Here is a 23,483-nt window from a genome sequence, read left to right on the forward strand (position 1 = left end):
TTAGCAGTTAGAATTATTCTAGTTAGAATAACCAGAATTCTGGTTAGGGTATATTTAACATTTTGATTCTGGTTAGGTTAACCAGAATTCTGGTTATTTTAACGAGAATTCTAGTTAATTCAACCAGAATTCTGGTTAACATAACTAGAAAGTAATGTTAAATATAGCCGAAACAGAATTTTTTTTTCAGTGAAGTTTTTCTATTTTATAAATGAGTCAATTTTTTTTTTACAACCTCGAGTTAAGACGTATATACCGAAAAAGGAATCCTTTGACGTAAATGCGAACCTTAGAAGTGATTTCTTTGAACGCTAATTGATGAACAAAATGACATACTTTGCTGAGAGAATCGTACCATATCTTGACAGTTGGAATTTCTAAAACAAAAAGGGAAACGACATATATATAATGAGGAAAAAAAAAAGTTTTTACTTTCAATTTGACTTAATGTGCGCGAAGATAATCAAATCCTTGAGTTTATGGTTCGTTTGAGAATGATAAAACTGCTATTAAAGAACCATGTATTGCGGGAAAGTCATGAATCAATATTCTTATGTATGGAAAGCAGTGAAAGTTTTTCATACCCCCTTCTATTACGTATTATGTGTAGTTGACAATAAAGGACGTGAGGAGTTTTTAAAATTTTTTTTTTAGGTATATTGAAACGATACATAAAATTATCAGTCTTTAACGTCAGTGTTAATCATCATAATTTTATCACGTCGTTAAAAAATTTGGGTCTATAATGAGGTTATTTTTTTTTATGATTGGATGAAATTATCTGTTATTAGTGGTCTAACGTTTTCCCCGTTTTAGAGGATTCTAATTTCTTTCCCTATAAGTTTACAGGATATGATTTTGAATAATAGTCTCACGAAATAGAGAAAGTGAGACATATAATGTATTCTGAGTTATTATGTAGTCGTGTATACCAAAAAATTAGTTTTTTTTTTACTATTATTATTTTTTCTTTTTTATCAAGTGTCTGGTGAGCGGTACACGACTTATGAGAAAAAAAAAGGGAGCGGTACGCTTCAGAGAGAAGTGTTCTCACAAGATTCACACAAGGGGTCAATGAATCTGATATATGAAAAGTGATGGACATAATTCTCGTAACTACGCATTTGATAAATTTCTTTTTTTATTTTAAGTTTTTGTTAATCAATCCTGAGATCACAAAGTCAAGGTCCATATTACCGTTTATTTACTCTTGCGGTATAGTAATTTCTTCTTAAATTCAATTTTATCAAAAATAGATTTTAATTTATTATTTTGAAAAATAGAAAAAGTAGATCAGAAAAAATCATTATGTATTCATTGAAAAACTTTCACTATTTAAATTAATCTATATGTTACCGTATATCAATTTGATACATAACATTTTGAACTTACCTAACTCATTTTCGATTTAAAAAAACTAAATATCAAATGAAAATTGAATTTCTAATAAAAAAAAAAAATAATGTTCCAGTCATCTAGACAAATTAGTCTGAAGGCTTCGCAGGTGCTGATGATTAAGAGTATCAAAATTGTCAAGCGAGCAGTATAGTCTTTGAGAGTATTTTCTGGACGTACGCCAGAGACTTTAATTCTTATACCGAGAGACGACCCAGACGAACTTTAAGGCAGATTATTATGCTCTTTCCAATCTTCTTGGCGAAGGGCCAATCATGTTGCAAACATGTTCTGGAATCCCCCATATAACGGATATATTACTCCGTGTTCGCCCTTATAGCGCCTTTAATTTCTTTCGTTGCACACCTCTATATACGTGCCGATGCAATTTTTTTTATTTCGAAAACAGTAGATATCTTTGTATGCGTAATATATGTGTACGTGGGAGCGCGCAGTACCGTTTCAAGAAACGTAATTTTAAATCGACTTCAAAGCTGACGTAAGCACTATACGCTTTATTTGATTATTTAGTTCACTTTTCCCGGTCGGTCAGTGAAAAATAAAAAAAAAAAATCAAAACCTTGAATACATCATAAATTTACATAAAGAAATGATATTTAGTGTTTCCAAAAAACTCTCTTGATTTTTCGATATACTTGTTTTTTCTATCTTCACTAATTTATTGGATATTTTTTTTCTGTCTCTTGTGTGTATTTTAAGAAAACTAAGAAATTTGATTAGAAACGCAGTTTTTACTTTAGACGAAAATTCCTACATTGTTGAAAAAAAAATGTGAGTTCATTCACTTTTTGAGATGCACCTGCAATTTAAATTCCATTTTATATACTTGTATAATTTATTGCTTCCTCTGTAGAGGAAGTATTGTATTTCTAAATTACTTCATGGAAAAAGTTACATTTTACAACTAGCGTGAAATTATAAAATTTTTCTATCAAATAAAAATTATTAATTAAAATTCAAGAAAATTTTAATTGATTTTAGAAGGAAAGATTTTTTAAAAGATGAGTTTGAAAATAGATATACTGGTTTTCGTTTTTTCATATATTCCAGAAATAAAGAAAGTCGTACTCCTAAATCGAGCTATATTTAGTAGCATTATTTTTTTTTTCTTTTTGGTGTGACTTCTCTTTTCTGTTCGAATGTTTATTATGTAGCTTTATTTTTCGAGCCGGTCTCTCTTTCTCTCTGAGTAAGTATATAAGGGATCGACACAGTGGGTTGGACTGACTTCAAGTCTTGAAATCCACCTTTAATACACGTGACTCTATAAACTGATCTTCAACAAAAGAAAGATTACCTTACCTTCTTGTAACTAATTTTTTCTTGTCGCATCGATTTTCAGGATCTTCTCTTTTATTTATATATGTATGAAAACACAGTTATACGACCCTCACAAAACGAGTCTTGGAAATCATTAATTGTATATATAAAAGAAGACAAATCGAGAAAAATAACATTAGAAAATCAGTGGGAATGATTAAAAATCGAATAAAATTGTTTTTATAAAGAAATAGAATTTTAATATCTGTAATTATTGATATTATGAAAGAAAAATTTCCTGAATACTAATTATATTATTATCATTATTTGAAAAATCAATTTTTTTTTCTTGAAAAAAATTCTTTTTTTTTAGCAACTGAAGTGATAATTTTGAATCATGCTTGACACTCCTGTTTCTTATTCCGAGTTCTGAATCTTTACAACCTGTTATTCAAATATTTACCCTTGGACCTTTACACCCTAAATTTCGTGATTATTTTGTGAATATAAGATAAAGTAGACCTTATAAAACGAAATGAGATGAATGTTGGAGGCTGCACCTTCCTCGGGTCCAACAAAAACATTCTTTTCTGCTGAGGTTATACGCACGTTATATATATACAAAATTGACTTTCATGTTGGTACTGATTTGTAGGATTGAACATTTATGTTCTGATCCGAATACATACTATCTAAACTGAGTAAATAATCCTCTTGATGCAAAAGGATTTCGTAAATAGCAAATTAAGTAGAAATTCTATCAGACTCAAAAGGAAACTTCGATCAAGAGGAGAAACAAATTTCAAATTCCTCTTGATCAAAAACAAACAAGGAAATGCGCCTTTAATTTAATTATACTCTCTAAATCTTCTTTTTTAATTCTCTAAAGCAGTAAATAATTTATTTCTCCAAATAGTCACAAATTCGATAAGAATAATCTTGTTTAGCAAAAAAAAAAAAAAATATTGAATAGTTCTCTCTCGTTTGCATAATCAAAACGACTTGTGAATTGATTTTATGTTTGTGCTTTTATCATATTGACTAATAATTTGTTATAAAAAAAAAGTAATTTTGCATCCTTTTATCTTTATATATATATATATTGTGGTAGTTTATGTCTCTATAACATGGCCTTAAAAGAGTCATTGCACTGCGCTGTATGGTTATCTCTTCTTGTCGACGATAGGAAAGGTGAAGGTGGGACAGTAACATTCTCTATATATACTGTACTCAATAATCTTCTTTGTCTTCTTTAAGATCGAGTTTCACTTTCTTTCTCTTCACTTTGCGTCCTTGAGAGGAATCCTATTGTAAATCAAGAATGACTAAAAGTATATATACAAAGACAGGCAAACTCGGGTGCAATTTTTTTTTAGAAACTTTTTCCACTAGAGTACCTCGAGACCTATCTCAATAATTTTCAAGTTGACCAAGAAAATCAAACATTTTCTTATATTATAGAAATTTCTTAAGATTTTTCTAAATTATTTTACTTTATTAATACTTTTAAATAATAGTTATTAATAAAGATATAAAAATTTCACAAAGCTCTCTGAATGATCGTAAAAATGAAATATTTTTGAAAAGAGGTAAAGATTAATTAATCATAAAAAAAATTGCAATAAATAATTGCTCGTTAATTGTTGGTTTCAGTCTTTCTCTATATGCCATTTTGTATATGGTATTTTTATTCCAGTATGTAGCTAATTAAAAACAACTTTAGTTGAAACATCAATGCTAGTGACATAATTGTTTCCACGAAATGGTTATAATCTTCTATATATATATATATAAAAGAAGTGCACTAAACGAATCTTGAATTATATGAATGAAAGATGTAGGATGTAAAATATAGAACACTGTAGATAGCGCAATATCTTTGTCTGTTAGCATAAATTGTCCATGTAATTAAATATACTTTGTAAATATCAGGGTCGATGAGTAAACATCAATATATTGGAAAATAGGGAACAAGTATATCAATTAATCATATTACAATTTGTATATATATGATGACAAATATAAACATATATATAAAATTAGTACGAATATATCAATTTATCATTTTTATGTCTGCCATTGAAACTACTTATTTTTAAAAATAAATATAATTGAAAAGTTTTTTTATAAGACACGTTTTTCCTATATATTAAATAATGAATGAAATTGTGTTCACCAAGAGTGTAATCAGTCTCACTTCCGTTGCATTTATTTCCGGTCCGTTCTTCCCGCGCTGTAGATAAAATTATATGTATCTTCATCTCTCATCCAGAGAGTTAATTTAAAAAATCAAAATTGATTATAAAAAATATATTTTCAATTTTTATTCGTTATATCATGATGATTTTGATTTTTGATATTAAAAAAAAGCAACTAAAGAGAGTCGATAATATTATTTTAATCTTGAGAAGAAATCTTTTTTTTTTTTCACGTTGTATCATTTCAAAAGCAAACGTGCAAAGTTTCTCTCTGAAACTAAAGTTGGCGAACGTCCAAAAGACGTGCCGAATCGAGTTGAGACCAGACGATTACAAAAGGTGACAACGACAATAGAGCACTCGAGGGGTTCGCGAGTGCTCAAGTTTTTTCGCTTTATCGCTCTCTTTCTCTCTCTTCTATAAAGTCTTATTTTGTTTCCACAAGTGCGAGGACTTTTTACGTTTACAAACTTTGACAATATACCTGTTATTACAATTTAAAGAAAAATTAAATTATTAAAAAAAGGTAATTTTCTTATAAAGAAAAAAAAAGTAATTATTTCAAAATTCACACACTAATTCTTATTTCGCACTTCTGCGTGCGTCGGATTCACTTCATCTGATTAGCCACATAGTGGTATGAATTTATGTTGAGACTTAGTCCATATAACCGTTATGTGAGAATAAAGCGAAACTTTTTTTCCGGATTAAACTCACACACACACACAGAAAATAACGATAATGATCAGAGTGCTTTATGAAATTGAACGTATTTCGTTCAATGAAAATGTTTATAAATTTGATAAAAAGAACAATGAAGTTTGATATGTTCAATCGTTAAAAATTTTTCCCAATAATGCGTTTTTTAACTTGATTAGATAAAAAATTCTCTATAATTCTTTGCGCTTTTATATTTATGAAAGTTATAAAATTGTCATGCAATTCCATAAACGATGTGATTCATCGTATGGTATACAATAAATAAAAATGGGATATATATGAATGGAAAGAACCTTGTCTTGTTATCCATATTTACTGGCTCAAAAAGAATTGTGGAATTGGAACAACTCTGAATTTGGGTTAACGATCAATAGTTTGTTATTCAATATACAAAAGTCTCATCCATAACTCCGCAGTCAACACTATAACATATATAACTGACCGAACAACTGCACTGTATGTTCTGCACCAAATAAACACAATCATCATGTGCCGTCGTCGTCATCAACAAATGTGTGTACACACGAGTGAGCAAAGACGCGCATATGTGAAATGACCAGCATTTTCATTCATTCATTTAATTATTCTCCATTCAACTCTCCTCTGGTCAATTTAAAATAATCTTCAAACAAATAATAACTTATATCTATTAAAAGATTTAAAAAAAAAAAATAATATTCCTCATACAATCTAAAGCGGAAATTAACTATATCAAAAGTATTTTAAATATATTACCAGATGTTTAAACATATTTTAACTTTTTTGGCTAATAGTCAAAATCTTACGGATTTTATATTTATTATTCCTGAAATAAATCAAAAATCTTCAATTATTTTTCGCCATAGAAAATTTCCGGTCGATGTTTAATATGTAACAATTGACAGGAAGAGAACGTTAGAGAATAACAGAAGCGCGATCCATCTGCTAGGTCTCAATGTCGAATACTCTAATTGTATATTTTGACAAGACACACTATCCAAAAATAGGTTATAATATACCTTTCTCAAATAATTAAAATTAATTTTTGCCTTAATTATTGCATAAATTGTGGTTTTTTTGATTTGATGCAGTGTCAAAGGTGAAATCAAATTTTCTTTTTTTCCATGTTATAGAGCATTGACATTTATTACTGTAAATATTGTTATTATCAAGGAGCTCTTTTTATGTTATAGAAGCGTGCAAGTTATGCGCCCAACTGTCTGGAAAGTTTTGGCTCATATCCAAAGTTTACATTACGCACGTGGTAACTACACTAAAATGCTGCGTAAAAAAAAAGACGAAAATTCTACTCCCTATAGGAAAAACATTGTCCTCCTTTGAAGTTTTAGTTAAGGTATATTAAAAAAGATTTTTTTAAAGCATCCCTTTCGTCCTCTTGTTGACCGCTTTGCATTTTAAATTGCGCCTTCAAAAAGTCAAAGCAAAAAAATCCAACAAAGTTTCAACAATGACTTTTAGATTATATATATATAGTCTTGTCCATTAGTTTCGAATTTTCCATGATGCGTCGTTTATTGGTTGTTGAAAATTAAATTTATTTCTTGAGAGAAAACTTGATAAATAAACTAAAATTACATAATTTCTTTTGTCGAAAAAAAATCATTTAAGAAGATTTATATATATCTTTCTTGAGAGTATATATTATATTGCATAACAGAAAAATATAATCTAATATTATCATATTTTTAAATATATTTGTCATATACATTTTATAAATCAAATCACAATAATTATTCTTGATATACGAAAAAAAAAAAAAATTTCTTCTTCGAAATTTACGTAATTGTTATACAGGAAATATAAATTCCCTTTTATAATATACTTATATCTATATATATCTCATTCGTTTCTCTTCATGAAAAAAAAAAAAGAAGGATTAGGAAAACTTTCATAACCGTAAAAAATGTTTCCGCCTTAACCTATAACGTTCGCCTGTACTTTATCATCTCTCTACAATATTACAGTATTTGATTCTAGTAATTTCAACAGCGCTCCCCATAGTAATTTAGCGTCATTTGACTGATTTTTTAAAAAATCACCATAATTTTCGTTACCCCTATATATACCTATATCTTTATAAATATATAGTAATATCATCCATCCTTCGATTATCGAAATTTTAAAACAAAAATTTCTTCTTTGAATTATATTTTATACGACATCTGTTTAATCTGATCTGGTTTGATGATTTGACCCCTCTGTATATCGTTAACCCGCGTATAGTAGATAACTATTTCGATTCTTTTCTTAGCAAGTGCTTTTAAATAAATAATAGTTTTTTTTTTGCCTTTTTCTCTCCCGGGGTTGATAACATATATATATATACGCAGCTTCTCGACAATTGGTTTGTTGTTTATTCATTTCAATTTAAATGCGAGCCCGAGTCTGCGAGCGCCTTTCTATTATCGTTCTACGAACTTGAAGCAGGGGATGAAGTCATTAAAAAGCAACCGGTTGCTATTTTCATGCCTCTTGTGAGTCTTCTTTTCGAATTAACCGAATGCATCATTAAATCAACCAGGTTACATTATACACAAGGATAGAGAGAAAGAGAAGATCAGTTATACTATAGCCAACGTTGGAAGCCAGTCACGAGAACCTCCTCTTTTTGTCCTTCTTTTATACCATTATTATCAGGACCGTCTCTAGGCTAGCTCGAACCCATAATAATAATAATAATAATAATAATAATGATAATAATAATAATAATAATACTAATAATAATAATAATGATAATGATAATAATGATAATAATAATGATAATAATAATAATTATAATTATAATTTTCTCTAAAAATGGCTCTCGAGAAATTACATAAGAAAATTTAGTCTCTGAAAAGAGAGATGATTCTCTCTCGAATATCGGAGAGAGAGTCTGTAAAGTTTTCTCGATTATCGATAACCCCTCTCATCTCAACGGTAGCAGAGTCGGCATTGATTAATTCAGGGCCCCGGGCTAGAGGGTCTTGTTTCCTCTCTCAAAATAAACTTATTGATCGCAATTTTCCAACATTATGCAAATATATCTATATAGGAACATTTATATTATATTTTACGATATTTAATAATTAAATATTTTCTCCTCATTCGCTACGTGTAATAAATATATTTTGCGAAAAAAAGATTTTAATTAAATCAATTTTGACAAATTCAACGAATTGAATTTATATATATATATATATATATATATATATATATATATATATATATATATATATATATATATATATATATATATATATATATATATATATATATATATATATACAAATGTCTAGACCTGATAAATAATGTCACACTTGCATATATATACAGAAAATAATTTTAATTTCTCGATCGACTATTTCATAATGAAGTCAAACATTTATTAGGTATTTCATGATAATTACACACATTCTTTGCCACTTTTTTTTTTTTTCTACACCGATAATATTACTGCATACGGTTGCATATCCACTGTTGAGCACGTGCGCATTTTATCCAGGATAAAACTTGAATTATTAATTGTCATTTTATATTTTTGGTTTATTCTCTAAAAACTATGTCAATATTTCTTTGCAAAAAAAAGATATATAGAATTTGTAAAATCTAATTTGAATCAAATTTTAATGTTCTTGGATTCAGTGACATACTTTTAGTTATAATAATAAAATATTTCGACACAAATATATTAGTTTAATAGGAATTTAAAAAAAAACATATATATTCAATTTAAAATTACTATTGCGTAATAATATTGATGCAACTTTTAATTTTTCAGGAAATTCCTGCTGCGCGAACAACTGGCAAACAATAAAAATGGTAAGTGATTACTATAAAATTACTAAATCTTACAACATAACAATAGTTATTAAAAAAAACGTGGAAGTGAAAGAAATAGGTATACGGTATAATTAAAGATAAAAATAACTGTCTAGTATTATAATAATAATGCATATAATTCTCTTATATATATATATACTCTTGGTGATGTTAATACTGCATATATATGCATGTATAGAGAAAGATCACTTGATTAGAAGGTTGATTGCACAATTTATTGTAGATATATTCTGTTAGCAAATTGCGAACAGAATCATAAGGCTTATTCGCACATTCACAGAATACAGAAAAAAAAGACTCCCCTTTTTGTTATAAACATCGGGGCGAATTATTCCATATAAAAGTCACAAAATTCATTTTAAAGTGAATTTTTAGATTTTTTTTTATTTCTCTTTACACCAACGTTTTATGTAAAAAAATTCTAATTTAACCGAATTCTTAATAGTATTTTAAGTGATACGAATTTTTTAATATTTCCAATTCACCGAATCTTAATTTATCCATATTTTTATTTGATAAAATTCTTAAAACGCCGAATTTATCCGAAATTGCAAATTGCCAAACAAATAATAGACAGAAAGATTAACTCAAGATCGTAAAAAAAAGGGTTCAAGAACGCAGCTTCAACGCCGTGTTCACCATTAATTGGTCTTTCTTCGAAAAAGGTGGAATTAGAATAAAGAAATGCGAATCGTGATCTTTGGCATTTAATTCTTCTTTTAAAAATTCTGATTCTATAACATTTATTTTTGTCCATTGTTTTTGTGTGAAACATTTTTTTTTTTTATAGAATTAAAATTAGTGCACTGAGAAAAATATGCCATTGAATCAACATCATTTCTGCCAAAGGTATAAAAATTATTGATTCAAAAGCATATGCTATAAAATTTTTAAAATATTTTATAGATTATATAGCATATGCTTTTGAATCAATAATTTTTATACCTTTGGCAGAAATGTTATTGATTCAATAGCATATTTTTCTCAGTGTGCGGTAGAAATAATTTAATTTTCGATTTTAGAGAAAACTAATTGAAATTAAAAGAAAATTTTCAATTAAGCGCGTGTTTCAATGTTTATATTTATGTGTGTTAAAATCACAAAACATTAATTAAAGAAACGCGTGGCATTTTTCATTATTCGAGGGGTAAATAACCATTTTCTCAAATCTTGAACATTCGACGGAGAAATATATAAATTATGAGTTCGTAAAAGTTCCCCTTTTATACAGTTCGCACGTGCATCCGGTAAATGTTTCCCTTAAAGCCGAGCAATAAAAGTCACAATTTCTATATTGCGACGCTATATCAATTTCACTAAAATCGGTTTAATTTTATTTTGACAAATTTTTCCAAAAAAAATTAAAGAGTGCTATAAAATTTCTAAATACGAATGTATAATGACTTGAAAAATATTCACGTTCCAAAAATTATAACTTGTACGTAATATATTTTATGTCATTAAAAATTAATCAACTTCCTAAAATTAGTATCTGATTAGTTTTAGTATAAGTTTTTGATAGCTGATAGATATTTTAATAGAATAGTTTTTCATTTCCTCGTCAGTTTAACAGTGTTAAATGACTTGTTTTTTTTTTTATTTGCAATATGGTCACGTGATACACGAGGACCCCGTCGCACAGGTTGGGAAACAGTGTCAGTGACCGAGTGCCTAAGGCCACACTGTCTTAAGTACCGTTCACACGATACAAATAAAATATCATATTCTTTATTTTTGTATATCTATTTTTAAAAAATTAATTTTCTAATTGTTTATATACTTGATTTTACGATTTGTAAATTTTTATACCACTAAATTTTTTAGTGTACTAAATTCTCTGATAACTTTCACTTGAATATATATCATTTGGCACGAATTAAACATACCGAGGTTTTTTTCAAAATGACTGATCTATTTTTTTTTTTGTTGTAAATTTTTCGATATAGAATTCAATATAATATTATATTGAAATGAATCGTAACTTTAGAGCAAAAGATGGGGGTGCGGCAGAGAATGTATTGTATGCTTCAATCCGGTTTAGCGAGTTATGTATAGCATATACTGGAGCAAAATTGATATAATTATGGTTTATTCACCCACATAATTGTCAATCAAGTTTCATGTATAAAAAATAAAATTTTTCCAAACATCTTTTTTTTTTTTTTTGCAAACTTTCTGTTTCGGATGAATGAACCTTTAGGTTACTTTTGAACGATTTGACTCTTGTTCTTGTTGTAATTTCATACTTCTCTCTCTCTCTCTCCTCGAGCTACCTGCGCTCTCTAGTAATCCAGTTTCATCACTTATCCTCAGGTCTTCGATAATCTACGATCCATGATGCGATGGATCTAATCTTAACCCTCCAGGGCTGATTATAATCGAGAAAGTGTTTCTGTTTCCTAGTTGCAATTTAAAAAAAAAAAAAATTAATTTTTTTTTTTTACATAATTTTTTATTACTTTACAAGACTTGTATAAACTGCTATAATCCTTTTACTGCATTTATTCTTCATATTCTCCCTTCTAATCTCAAACTTATTTATCTTGAGCTAAGTTATTTTTATGGTTAAATTTTTACAACTTAATAAGGGAATAAGATGAAAGAATATTTTTATAAATGAAATAAAATACTTATGCTAACAAAAATATTCTCATAATATCAATTACAATAAGCATATACAATAACGGTTTAAAGTTTTCTTTTTTGACACAGTTTGCTTAAATGTGTTTCCGAACAGAGAGATATATGAAAGCCAGGTGTAATTTTCTGTTTATCAAAAAAAAAAAAGAAAAAAGATACTAAATTCTAAAAAGAGAAATATAAAATGTTATAATAGTAATTTAAAAAACATGTCCTTCATTTGATACACATTTATACTATTTCTGTGGGAAACTAATTTGAGGCACTTGGTAATTGACGTGTAATTACGACTCTAATTAACATGCTCTTAATTAAAGATAGTTTCACAAAGTTTAATCATGTAATTAATTAATACAACGACAGAAAACGTAAAATTAAATCGCATTGTTGATAGTAAAAAAATTAATATTTGTTAATATTACATATTTGTAAAAATGATGTCAATAGAAAATTATTGTTAAAAATTGCGAAATACTTTTCCGAAATAAATTCGCCAATGAATAAAGAAAAAACAATGTCAATTGACTGTGACCATGAGACTTCGATTGAAATCACAATTTGGCAATGACCTACAAGATACTTCAATATTTATTCAACATTTTTTTTTTTTTTTTTATTATTTTAAAAAGTAATGAAAAAATAAAAATTGGAAAAATTTTTCCAAGAGAATTCTCTCGGGAAGAAGTTTTAGTATAAAATCCATTGGATTTTCAATATAAAACTGTGTCCCAGGTAATATATTCCTTTGTCTTTATAGAAGAGAGGGGCGTTAGTCATTCTTCGTGAAAATGAATCTGAGCGCGCGGTCAGGTGCTTTTAGAGAGTGCGAGGTGCAACAGAGACTGGGAATTGAGAAGTTTACTTTAAAAAAAAAAAAGAAAAAAAAAAAAATTTGCTGAGACATAAATGCCCAAACACGTATTCTGAGTTTGAATTTCTCGCAGCAAGTCTGTGTTAAGAATATATTTTTCTCAAAAAAAAAGCATGTACGTTCGTGAGCTTCCTTTAAACGTGACTCATTTGCAGTAGACCGCCTATTGCGAAACAGATTTAATACCTGGATCATTAAATCTACTATATACTCGACCCTTCTTGTCCTATCTTCATTATATTGTTTCTCGGGAAATATTACACAGTAAAGTTCCCACGTTAACTGACACTAAACTTGACACTGAATAAATTTTTATTTATATATACTTTCCAATAATATGTATCTATAATCGACATTTCTTTTTATTTATTATTTCTCCAATTTTCATTTAATAGAATTTCAGAGGGATACAATTTTCATTCAGCCGAATTTTGCTGAATTTTCACTAAATCGATTTTTTATATTACAGAATTTTCATTTTTCCGAAATTGCAAATGATCGATTAAATAATCGACAGAAAGATTTTGGTACAATTTGCAATTTTGGACAAATGAAAATTCGGGAAAATTCGAATTCGGACAAATTAAAATGCGCCGTCTTAATAATTCGGGCAAATTCGAATTCGGCCAAATGAAAATACGGCGTCTTAATAATTCGGACAAATGAAAATACTGCGTTTTAATAATTTGGGCAAATTCAAATTCGGACAAATGAAAATGCAGCGTCTTAATAATTCGGACAAATGAAAATACGGCATCTTAATAATTGGGTCTAATTAAAATTCGGGCAAATGAAAATACGGCGTCTTAAAAATTTGGGCAAATTCGAATTCGAACAAATGAAAATACGGCGTCTTAATAATTCGGACAAATTAAAATTCTGCTAAATCCGAATTCGGAAAAATGAAAATACTGCTTTTTAATAATTTGGGCAAATTCAAATTCGGGCAAATGAAAATACGGCGTCTTAATAATTCGGGCAAATTCAAATTCGGAGAAATGAAAATACTACGTTTTAATAATTTGGGCAAATTCGGACAAATGAAAATACAGCGTCTTAATAATTGGGTCAAATTCGAATTCGAACAAATGAAAATACGGCGTCTTAATAATTCGGACAAATGAAAATACTGCTTTTTAATAATTTGGGCAAATTCAAATTCGGACAAATGAAAATGCAGCGTCTTAATAATTCGGAAAAATGAAAATACGGCGTCTTAATAATTTGGGCAAATTAAAATTCAGACAAATGAAAATACATCGTCTTAATAATTCGGGCAAATTCAAATTCGGACAAATGAAAATACAGTGTCTTAATAATTGGGTCAAATTCGAATTCGGACAAATGAAAATACGGCGTCTTAATAATTCGGGCAAATAAAAATACAGCGTCTTAATAATTCGGGAAAATTCGAATTCGGAGAAATAAAAATACGGCGTCTTGATAATTCGGACAAATGAAAATTCTGTGAAATGAATTTTTGGTTATATATAAAAATTTTGTAATATGGAAAATCGGTTTAATGAAAATTGTGCAGAATAATAATTTGAACAAATAAAATTCATCTCTAATAAATGTATAGTTGATTTTTCGATTATTGGATATTTTTACTATATATAATTCTGAACTTTAGTAGGATTTATTAAAATTCTAATTTTGTTTTGTTCGCTGATATTTAAAAATAAGAGATTAAATTTGTTTATTAACGACTGTTTGTGATTTTGTAAAACATAAAAAGCATTTTAACGAAGAATCATATTGACAATGAACATTGCGGTGTATAAATACACGATATAAATCATAATATAGCTTATGACAATACAAGCAGTAGTGTAACAAAATTTTTAACAAAAATCATAAATTTCTAAAAATATAAAATTCTAATCAAAAGGTTTTTTATATAATAGATAAACTTTTTATCCACTAGAAAATTTCTAAATTATTTGGAAATTTTATGTTGTGAAAGTATTTCCTTAATTTCGGAATTGCAAAGAAGTTTTTTATCTTTGTAGACTAATTTCGTCTTTTGGATTCTTGAGTAATTCTTTTTTTTTTGTGCAAATTTTTTGACAAGTGAAGAAAGAAAAGAAAATGATGATTTTGAAGGTAATTCTTGGAAGGCGCGATAATTAAAAGGTTGAAGACAGGGCAAGGTGAGATGAGAACACAGTCAGTGTGTGAGGATTTCATGATCAAGGCCTGACGGGCTATTGTGTAATGAATGCGGGAGAGCAGAAGATTGCGTAGGTTGGGTTAAGGAGAGTTAGCAATATACCGGTGAATTTGGCGCGAAGCATGTGACTGACCCCGTTCGCCCTTCTTCTTTTTTTTTCATTTACTATACTTCTCTCTCTCTCTCTTTCTCGCCAAGTAGAACTATGTATGTATTATAAAGAGAAAGGTGTCGTCGTCTAGAGAGAAGACTACCGCGAGGGCAACGTTACATAATGCCAGGATATCCGCCTGTCTGGGGGTCTCGTCTCTTTTGCTTCATAAGACATTCATCAGATGGCTTTTACATCGTCTCTTTACTTCTCATTTCCAATCTGCACTCACTACGTGCGGAACGATGCGGATGATGATGCTTGAGGAGCAAGAGGAAGCTTTGTAATTTAGGGTCAGATCGGAAGTGGTTCGCGGTTAACAACAATCCACTTTATTCCTGATGGGAAACTATACTCTTCACCGCAATAATTTTCATTATTCATTTTTTAAATTGTTAAAATTATCGAATTTAATTTACAAACTTGCGTCTAAATTATTCATTAAAAATTATATTTAGGTATAGTTGCAGCATAATTTCCTGGTATAAATCTGGTTTTTCACGCACTACGCTTTCTTGGACACGTATCAGAGCATTTTAGACCATGAAAATTTTTAATAATCAATTCGTTTTCGTAAACCGGTTTTAATTTCTAATATCAGTTTCATTTTCATTAACAATATTGTGGTAATATTTAGGAAAATTAATAAAATGATTTCTATTTCCAAAATAGTTGAAAGGATGAGGGTAATTTTGTTGTTTTTAATGAAATTCGAGTCAGTTGGGATTAATGGGATCCATGGTCAAATTGCTATTGAATTTCGTTCTGGTGAAAGATTCCGATTCCAATGTGTATTATTTGCATGCAGCGCGTTTCACCGCACTTTATTTCATTCCCATTCTCTCTCTATATATATATATATACAGTTTGACTGTGCTGATATATACCCCATCAATGGCTAAATTCTCGTTTCGAAAACGCGAATTGGTTCAGTACTTGATTGAACCTGTGACCACTGACAGTATTAGATCTCTCTTCCAACATCCAAAGGATTAAATTCCTATATAGCAATTTACCGACCCTTCTCTTTCACTTCAGATCCCGCTTCTGTCGTCGTCGTGCAAATCCTTTACACAATATGAGCAAAGTCGATTCAATTCAATATAATTTACTTATAAAATATTTCCTCTCCAATAGTTTCTTTTGATTATTTTTGTAACTGAAAATATATGTTTTTCTTCTCTTGTATATATATTTATATATTTCACAACGAATATTGAGAATTAAGTCTTTTAGTGCATATGTTATGTTCTATTATAAGTTTCGAAAAGCCGGTCAAAGCCCTCACAAACTGTCTTAAAATATCAGCTCTCTTAATGGTTAAAAAGCAAACGGGTGCCAACCCTATTCCCCAGTAGCTAATTAGTCACCCTCAAAATTCGAACGCAATTTAGGCGTAGCTAATTTTTCTATATTCCCCCTCCAAATCAAGTTCGCATGATTCAACACTTTTTAAGGATTAACTAATTATTTTTTATTTATTTTCAAAAGGAACATAACAATCTTATTTTATATTTATCTAAAAAAAAAGACGCTTGTCAAAAATAAAACCTTCATGTCAACCCTCATCTGAAGAAAAATATCTTTAAAGGAGATCTCCAATAAAAATTGCATTGAGAAATGCTTTTAAAGTTTTTGACCAAAAAAAAAAAACTCTGGGAAAATAGATATATTAGGAAGCAGTTTCTTTTTTTTGTCTTTCTAAAAAGACAAATGAGTTCCTTTCCAACCTGTGCGGTCATTCTTTGTTCTTCCTGTGAGGCTTCAGGAGCCAGTGGTCAAGTGATAAATTCATTCACACGGGGGACTTGAAAAAGAGTGTCATGGTCGACCCACTTTGCGGTCGGACACACTTTCGAGGATCAGGCCACAAACGTGAGATGAATCTTGGTCTTAATGGGATTATATTGCCGCCGTCGTTGTCGTCGTTTCAAGATCTATACCGGATCGAATATTATTCTCTCTGTCTCTCTCGTTAGAAAGTGTTGCAGGTATATACCTGTTACGTTATAATATTATATATATTTATAATCTATATATATATACTCTCTATTTGCGTCTATATTTCTCGTTTATTTGCACATATATTTTTCAAATATGTTGAACGCATTCGAATGTAGAAATAGAGACACTGAGAGCAACTGCCCTGGTGAGATTAAAACAGGATCGGCCGCGGCAAAGTACGGTAGCACTCATAATATTGTCATAACTGCTGCACCTGCGTCCAGGCCTTTAACTATATATATATATATGTATATGTACGTGGAAACAGCATAACCCAGGCAAACAACCGTCGCAAAACCACTTTGATCTCGATTTCCTTCCAAGATCTCAACCTGATCGCGGATTCCGACCTCCTTTAACCTATACTGGAATCATGTTGCACTATAAAGTTCTAGAGCAGACATTATTTGTCTAACCTTTTAACTTCAATTAGGCTTTTCTATATTTATTTGTTCATGGCTTTCGGTTTCGAAAAAACTTTTCTTTAAATAATTTTCCGTATTTCTTTTAAATCAATTAATATAATTTATTTACATAAGTATATATTAAAGAACTTATATTTTTTTTAGAGCTGTGCAAAAGTTCGAATTTTGTATAGGCTCGGATCGAATATTCGATTCGAGCCCATGATAATTCTTTTGGAGCGGTTCGAATTTTAAATACTTGCACAGCTCTAATTTTTTTACTTATTTTTTTACTTATTCTATATTTAGAAGTTTTGATAATACTTTAATTGAAAGTACCATCTCATTAGTAAAAAGAGCTACACTGAAAAAAGGGTTTGGTATTGACAACCAAACGTTTGGTTGGTATTTAAGCAACCAATTTTTTTTTGTTGAATTAACAAAATTTTGGTTGTTCCAATCAAACTTTAGTTAGCACAGAAAATTATAAGGTATTAAAATAAGCTGCAACGCAACCAATTTTTTTTTTTGTTGAATTAACAAAATTTTGGTTGTTCCAATCAAACTTTAGTTAGCACAGAAAATTATAAGGTATAAAAATAAGCTAATGCAACGCTTATTATTTTAATCCAATTTTGCTTATTTTAATTCATTTTGGTATTAAAATAAGCAAAATTGGATGAAAATAATAAGCGCGTTGCAGCTTATTTTAATGCCTTTTAATTTTCTGTGAGGACAATAAAAATCCTTTTTTTCTAATTTTGGTCGTGTCAAACAAATTTTCATTGAGTCAATTAAAATTTTGTTGATACAACAAAAAAAAATTGGTTGCTTAAATATACCAACCAAACGTTTGGTTGTCAATGCCAAACCCTTTTTTCAGTGTATTTCTTCCAAAAAAAAACATTTTTTTTATAATTGCTTCAAAAATACCGAAATAATTAATTTAACTGTAAATAGTAATATTGAATTAATTCTATCATAAATAAGAAAACTGTTGACATTTCCATTTTAAAACCTTTGAATAAAATTTTTTTTTTCACTAATAATGATGATACTAAACAAATAATAATAATCAAAAATTTGGAAAACTTCCGTATAGCGTTATAGGTATATTAATCGAAAAATAATTACCCTCAATAATAATAATAAGAATCAATATTAATAATATATATATAAATATACGAATCAATAAGTGAAAAAAATATTGGGAGTTTTATATATATATATCTGCGACAAATTAACTGTAATCAAATATAAAAATAATTGCATCTTTGAACTCAACATTATTCATTAATTTTTTTTTTTTTTTTTTTTTTATTAAGCAAATTTATATTGTTGTCTACGCGTTTAATTATTCTTTCATTATGAAGTCATTAAAAAAAAAAAAAATTCCTTGAATGTCTGGTTAGTATTTAGATTTTATTGTTAGTTTCATTTATTGAAAACCATAAAGTATTATCTTTGATTTACATGACTAAAAATTGTATTTTTAATCAATATAAAAACAATTATTATTAATCCATATCTCAATTACATGTTATTATAAAAAGTATAAAAATAATAATAATGACAATAATAATAATAATAATAATAATAATAATAATAATAATAATAGGCAGTAATACTAATAAAAAGATTAAAAATTTCGTTTCTTTTTTAATTAAATAAATAATACGGATTATGAAAAAAAGAAAAATTATCATTTATAGTTTATCATTGTAACATTTTTATCTTTTTTAATGTTTGAACAAATATTTGCCATAAAATATTAGTTTACCCTAAATTATTTATGAAAGTGAAGGCCATTGTAATTATGTTGTAAATTTAATCACCAAAACTTGTTCCTAATATATATATAAAATGATTTTTTTTTAAATTTCATTTATACTTTATTTTTATATATTTTTGGGTTTTTAGTGTTTTTAGCGTTTTGCTTTATTATAGTATAAATATATCCGTAATTTTCAATAATTATATTCACTATATAACGTTGAATATAGACAGAAATCAATAAATCTTTATTGCTTTATCAATAATTGAGCAATATCTCTTTTTATTCTCTCTTTTTGAGATAAAATTTTCATCTTCTTTATGGTACATTTATTTAAAAAAAAAAAAAAAATCCACCTTTCGGTGTAAAACTGTCACGAAAGAAACATATATATTTTTTGTCTTTTCTTTCGGTTCCTTGAAATATTCATATTTTTAAAAGATTTATAAAAAATAATAATAATATTCTATCATTTAATTAATGTTTTTTTTTTCATAATTAGTTTATTCAAAGTATAAAATTATTATACGTAATATTAAATCGCGTGTCACTTTATAAGAGTAGTTTTATTTAACATAAACTTGGAAATTCTTTGACATTTTTACTAACGGAGTGCACATGACACAATTTGCTTTTTTATTTTTTTCAAAGTCATAGTCACTATCATCATTGAATACACTAGAGTATAATAATCTAGGTATATATATACAAGTCTGTCATTGGCCATATAAATGGTTAATCGTTTAATAATGAAAAATGATTTACAGAGGAAATTATCGTAGTGATTGTAATAGAAAACTGATAGAAACATTAAAAAATCATTTTAAAGTTGAAGAACTTGTTTTTTTCTACATACAATTAATAAGAAAAAAAAAGAATACTTTTTCCTGCATGATGCGTCAAAACATGAGTTATCACTTAGTTAACGAGTTTATTTAATTTTTAAAAGATATAATTTTTCAATTTTTTCGTTCATTAAAAGCGGTCATTTTAGCTTATAAATTTAAATGTTTTAGAATTTGATTTGGTGAATCTTTTGGTTATTTAATTTTTTAATTGAGATGAAAGGAAGATAAACTGTCATTGCAAATATGATGCAGACTCACGTTAGACATATATATATATATGAGAAGCGTTACAGTGCCAAGAGAGCGCGTACATTTAAACTTACCGTTATCGTGAAGGAAGTCAGTAAGAGCGATATCCAATAAAATAATATGGTAGTAGCGTGAACTGTCTCCTCTCGTCACTGTCATCAATTTTTCCTGCCTTGTAATATAACTTCTTCGTTCGTTTATAATAAATTATTGCAAAATCGTTTCCCTTTCCGTGGCTATTTACAAATATCGCGCACGGCTAAACACCTCGCCAAGTTTTATTCATCGAACAAATAATTTTCACTTTTTAAAATCACTTTTATGATTTTTAATTTTCAAAAAAAAAAAAATAATAAATAAATAATTTACACGTGCTCAACTCGTACCTGCGACGAGTTATACACTTTCTCTCATCAGTTCATTTCACTTGGTTTTAATTTTCCCTTCCATTTCACTTCACCCCAACCCATCTCATTTCGCCGATGGCTCGTGCCAAACAGCTTGTACGCGATTGGTTCTTCGCTAGTTCCATCAAGTCGCTAATCTCGCACCGGTGCTTACATGTGCCGTTATTGTCGTCGCACGTGTTTGAAGAGCTTTTAATTCTCCAGTGACAGTTGTTTTATTTTCTTCGAAAAAAAAAAAAATTATCTCATAATATCTTGTTTTTCAGTTACTGAAAAAGGCGAGAAATACTTCTAGATTTGCACTTTAATCACCTGAAAATCAGTTCAAAGTAACGACCTTGACACTTTAAATTGAAGAAAAATAGAGAAGAAAAAATCTACTTCTTTTGTTGAAATCAAAGTAAGCGCTGATTCCGTGTCAGTGTACTACAGAAGCACTATCACCCCACAGTCCTTGCACTTTAGCGAAGCAAACACGATCACCCAGGGTCGTTGTCTTCACAGTGAGAGGTACACTGTCACGTGCACTCTTTTTTTTTCTCACCAATAAAAAAATTAGTTTTCTCAATTTTTTTTGCAAATTTTCAAAAAAATTTTCTCTTTCTACATATTAAATATGTATTAAAAATTCAAAAAAATAAAAAAAACTTTCGAAAAATTAGATACACACGATTGTGTTGAACTCCTTTCCGTTCTGTGCGGACGTCGAGTGGCGACTGTCTTTCCAACACCAGTGTCTACTGCTGCTGCTGCTGCTGCTGGTGCTGTCCCTTCCCCTTCCCCTTTTACCGACGGCACACCGATTTATGCTATTACCACACCGAACCACCCCTTATGGTTCATTCCGCTCCGCCCTACCTTAGAGCATGTTTCCCAAAGTTTTTTTTTTTTTTTTTTTTTTTCGATCTTTTTATTATTCCCAAGTGATAGAGATACATTTCGCGGAGATAATGGATATGGATTGGAATTGGAAGAAAGCTTTCACAGAGTGTAAAAAGAGGGTATAATAGACTTTTATTTAATTTCAAACTTACCGAGAACTGAAATAAGATAATTTCAAAATTTCCTACAAAAAAATATCATTAATTAGAATTATTATTTTGAAGTATTTTATAAGAAATAATTATTTTTTAACCAAATTTTACCTGAAACAATGATAAGTTTCTCTGGAATAGCGATATATATTTGTCTACAATAGCGAAAATTTTCACTGTTTTAATGAAACATATCGCTATTCTAGGTGAATATTTTTTTGCGTGCATTCAATCGAATTTTATGTGATTTGAAATTTTCGAATGACAAAAATTTTAATTCGCCGAATTATTATTTGTCCGAATTTTTAAGACGCCGAATTTCCAATTTGTCCGAAATTACAATTGGCCAAAATAAACAATCGACAGAAAAATTTCAGTGCAATTTGCTTGGACAAATAAAAATTCGGGCAAATGAAAATTGGAACAAACAAAAATGTGACGTCTTAATAATTCGTACAAATTAAAATTCGGGCAAATTCGAATTCGGACAAACGAAATTGCGACGTCTTAATGATTCGTACAAATTAAAATTTTGGGCAAATTAAAATACAGCGTCTTAATAATTCGGGCAAATTCAAATTCGGACAAATGAAGATACGGCATCTTAATAATTCGGTCTAATTAAAATTCGGGAAAATTCGAATTCGGACAAATGAAAATACGGCGTCGTAATAATTCGGGAAAATTCAAATTTGGACAAATGAAAATACAGCGTTTTAATAATTCGGTCTAATTAAAATTCGGGCAAATTCGAATTCGGCCAAATGAAAATACGGCGTCTTAATAATTCGGACAAATGAAAATACGGCGTCTTAATAATTCAGGCAAATTCAAATTTGGACAAATGAAAATACGACGTCTTAATAATTCGTACAAATTAAAATTTGGGCAAATTAAAATACAGCGTCTTAATAATTCGGGTAAATTCAAATTCGGACAAATGAAAATGCGGCATCTTAATAATTCGGTCTAATTAAAATTCGGGAAAATTCGAATTCGGACAAATGAAAATACGGCGTCGTAATAATTCGGGAAAATTCAAATTTGGACAAATGAAAATACAGCGTTTTAATAATTCGGGAAAATTAAAATTCGGACAAATGAAAATACGACGTCCTAATAATTCGTACAAATTAAAATTCGGGCAAATTCGAATTCGGACAAACGAAATTGCGACGTCTTAATAATTTGTACAAATTAAAATTTGGGCAAATGAAAATTCGGTGATTTGGAATTTCTGCCATTTAAAAATTTGATGATGCTGTGAAGTTCGCAACGTTTTTATAAACGAAAACGAAAAAATAATTAGACAATATATCTATTACTTTGGGTTAAAATTATAGTTATTCGGAGGTAACTGGTTTTTATAAAAGTGTTAATTTCTTAAAAGTTTGTACAAATCAAAATTAGATATAAATTGACATGAAAAAATAATTCTACATATTTTAATTTTTTGTTTTTGAAAACGTTGCAGACTTCAGCATCATAAAATTCCGAGGTATACATATACAT

General features: G+C 28.7%; 2 protein-coding genes across 3 annotated transcripts in view; one reads left to right on the forward strand and one right to left on the reverse strand.

Moving 5' to 3' along the window:
- Nucleotides 1-21,678, reverse strand: part of LOC127287652 (uncharacterized) — a 31,229-nt gene extending 9,551 nt beyond the window's left edge. The window contains exon 1 of the mRNA XM_051314705.1: nucleotides 20,605-21,678. The gene's annotated coding sequence lies outside the window, so the exon portion shown is untranslated. The remainder of the gene's footprint in view (nucleotides 1-20,604) is intronic.
- The window catches only part of LOC127287704 (uncharacterized), a 64,062-nt gene that overhangs the window by 27,117 nt on the left and 13,462 nt on the right, over nucleotides 1-23,483 (forward strand). For both annotated transcript variants that reach the window (XR_007843910.1, XR_007843909.1), the window contains exon 4: nucleotides 9,355-9,395. The gene's annotated coding sequence lies outside the window, so the exon portion shown is untranslated. The remainder of the gene's footprint in view (nucleotides 1-9,354; nucleotides 9,396-23,483) is intronic.

Source organism: Leptopilina boulardi, unplaced genomic scaffold (assembly GCF_019393585.1).
Source record: "Leptopilina boulardi isolate dan_hultmark-lab unplaced genomic scaffold, ZJU_Lbou_2.1 LbouV2_123, whole genome shotgun sequence".
Lineage (NCBI taxonomy): Eukaryota > Metazoa > Arthropoda > Insecta > Hymenoptera > Figitidae > Leptopilina > Leptopilina boulardi.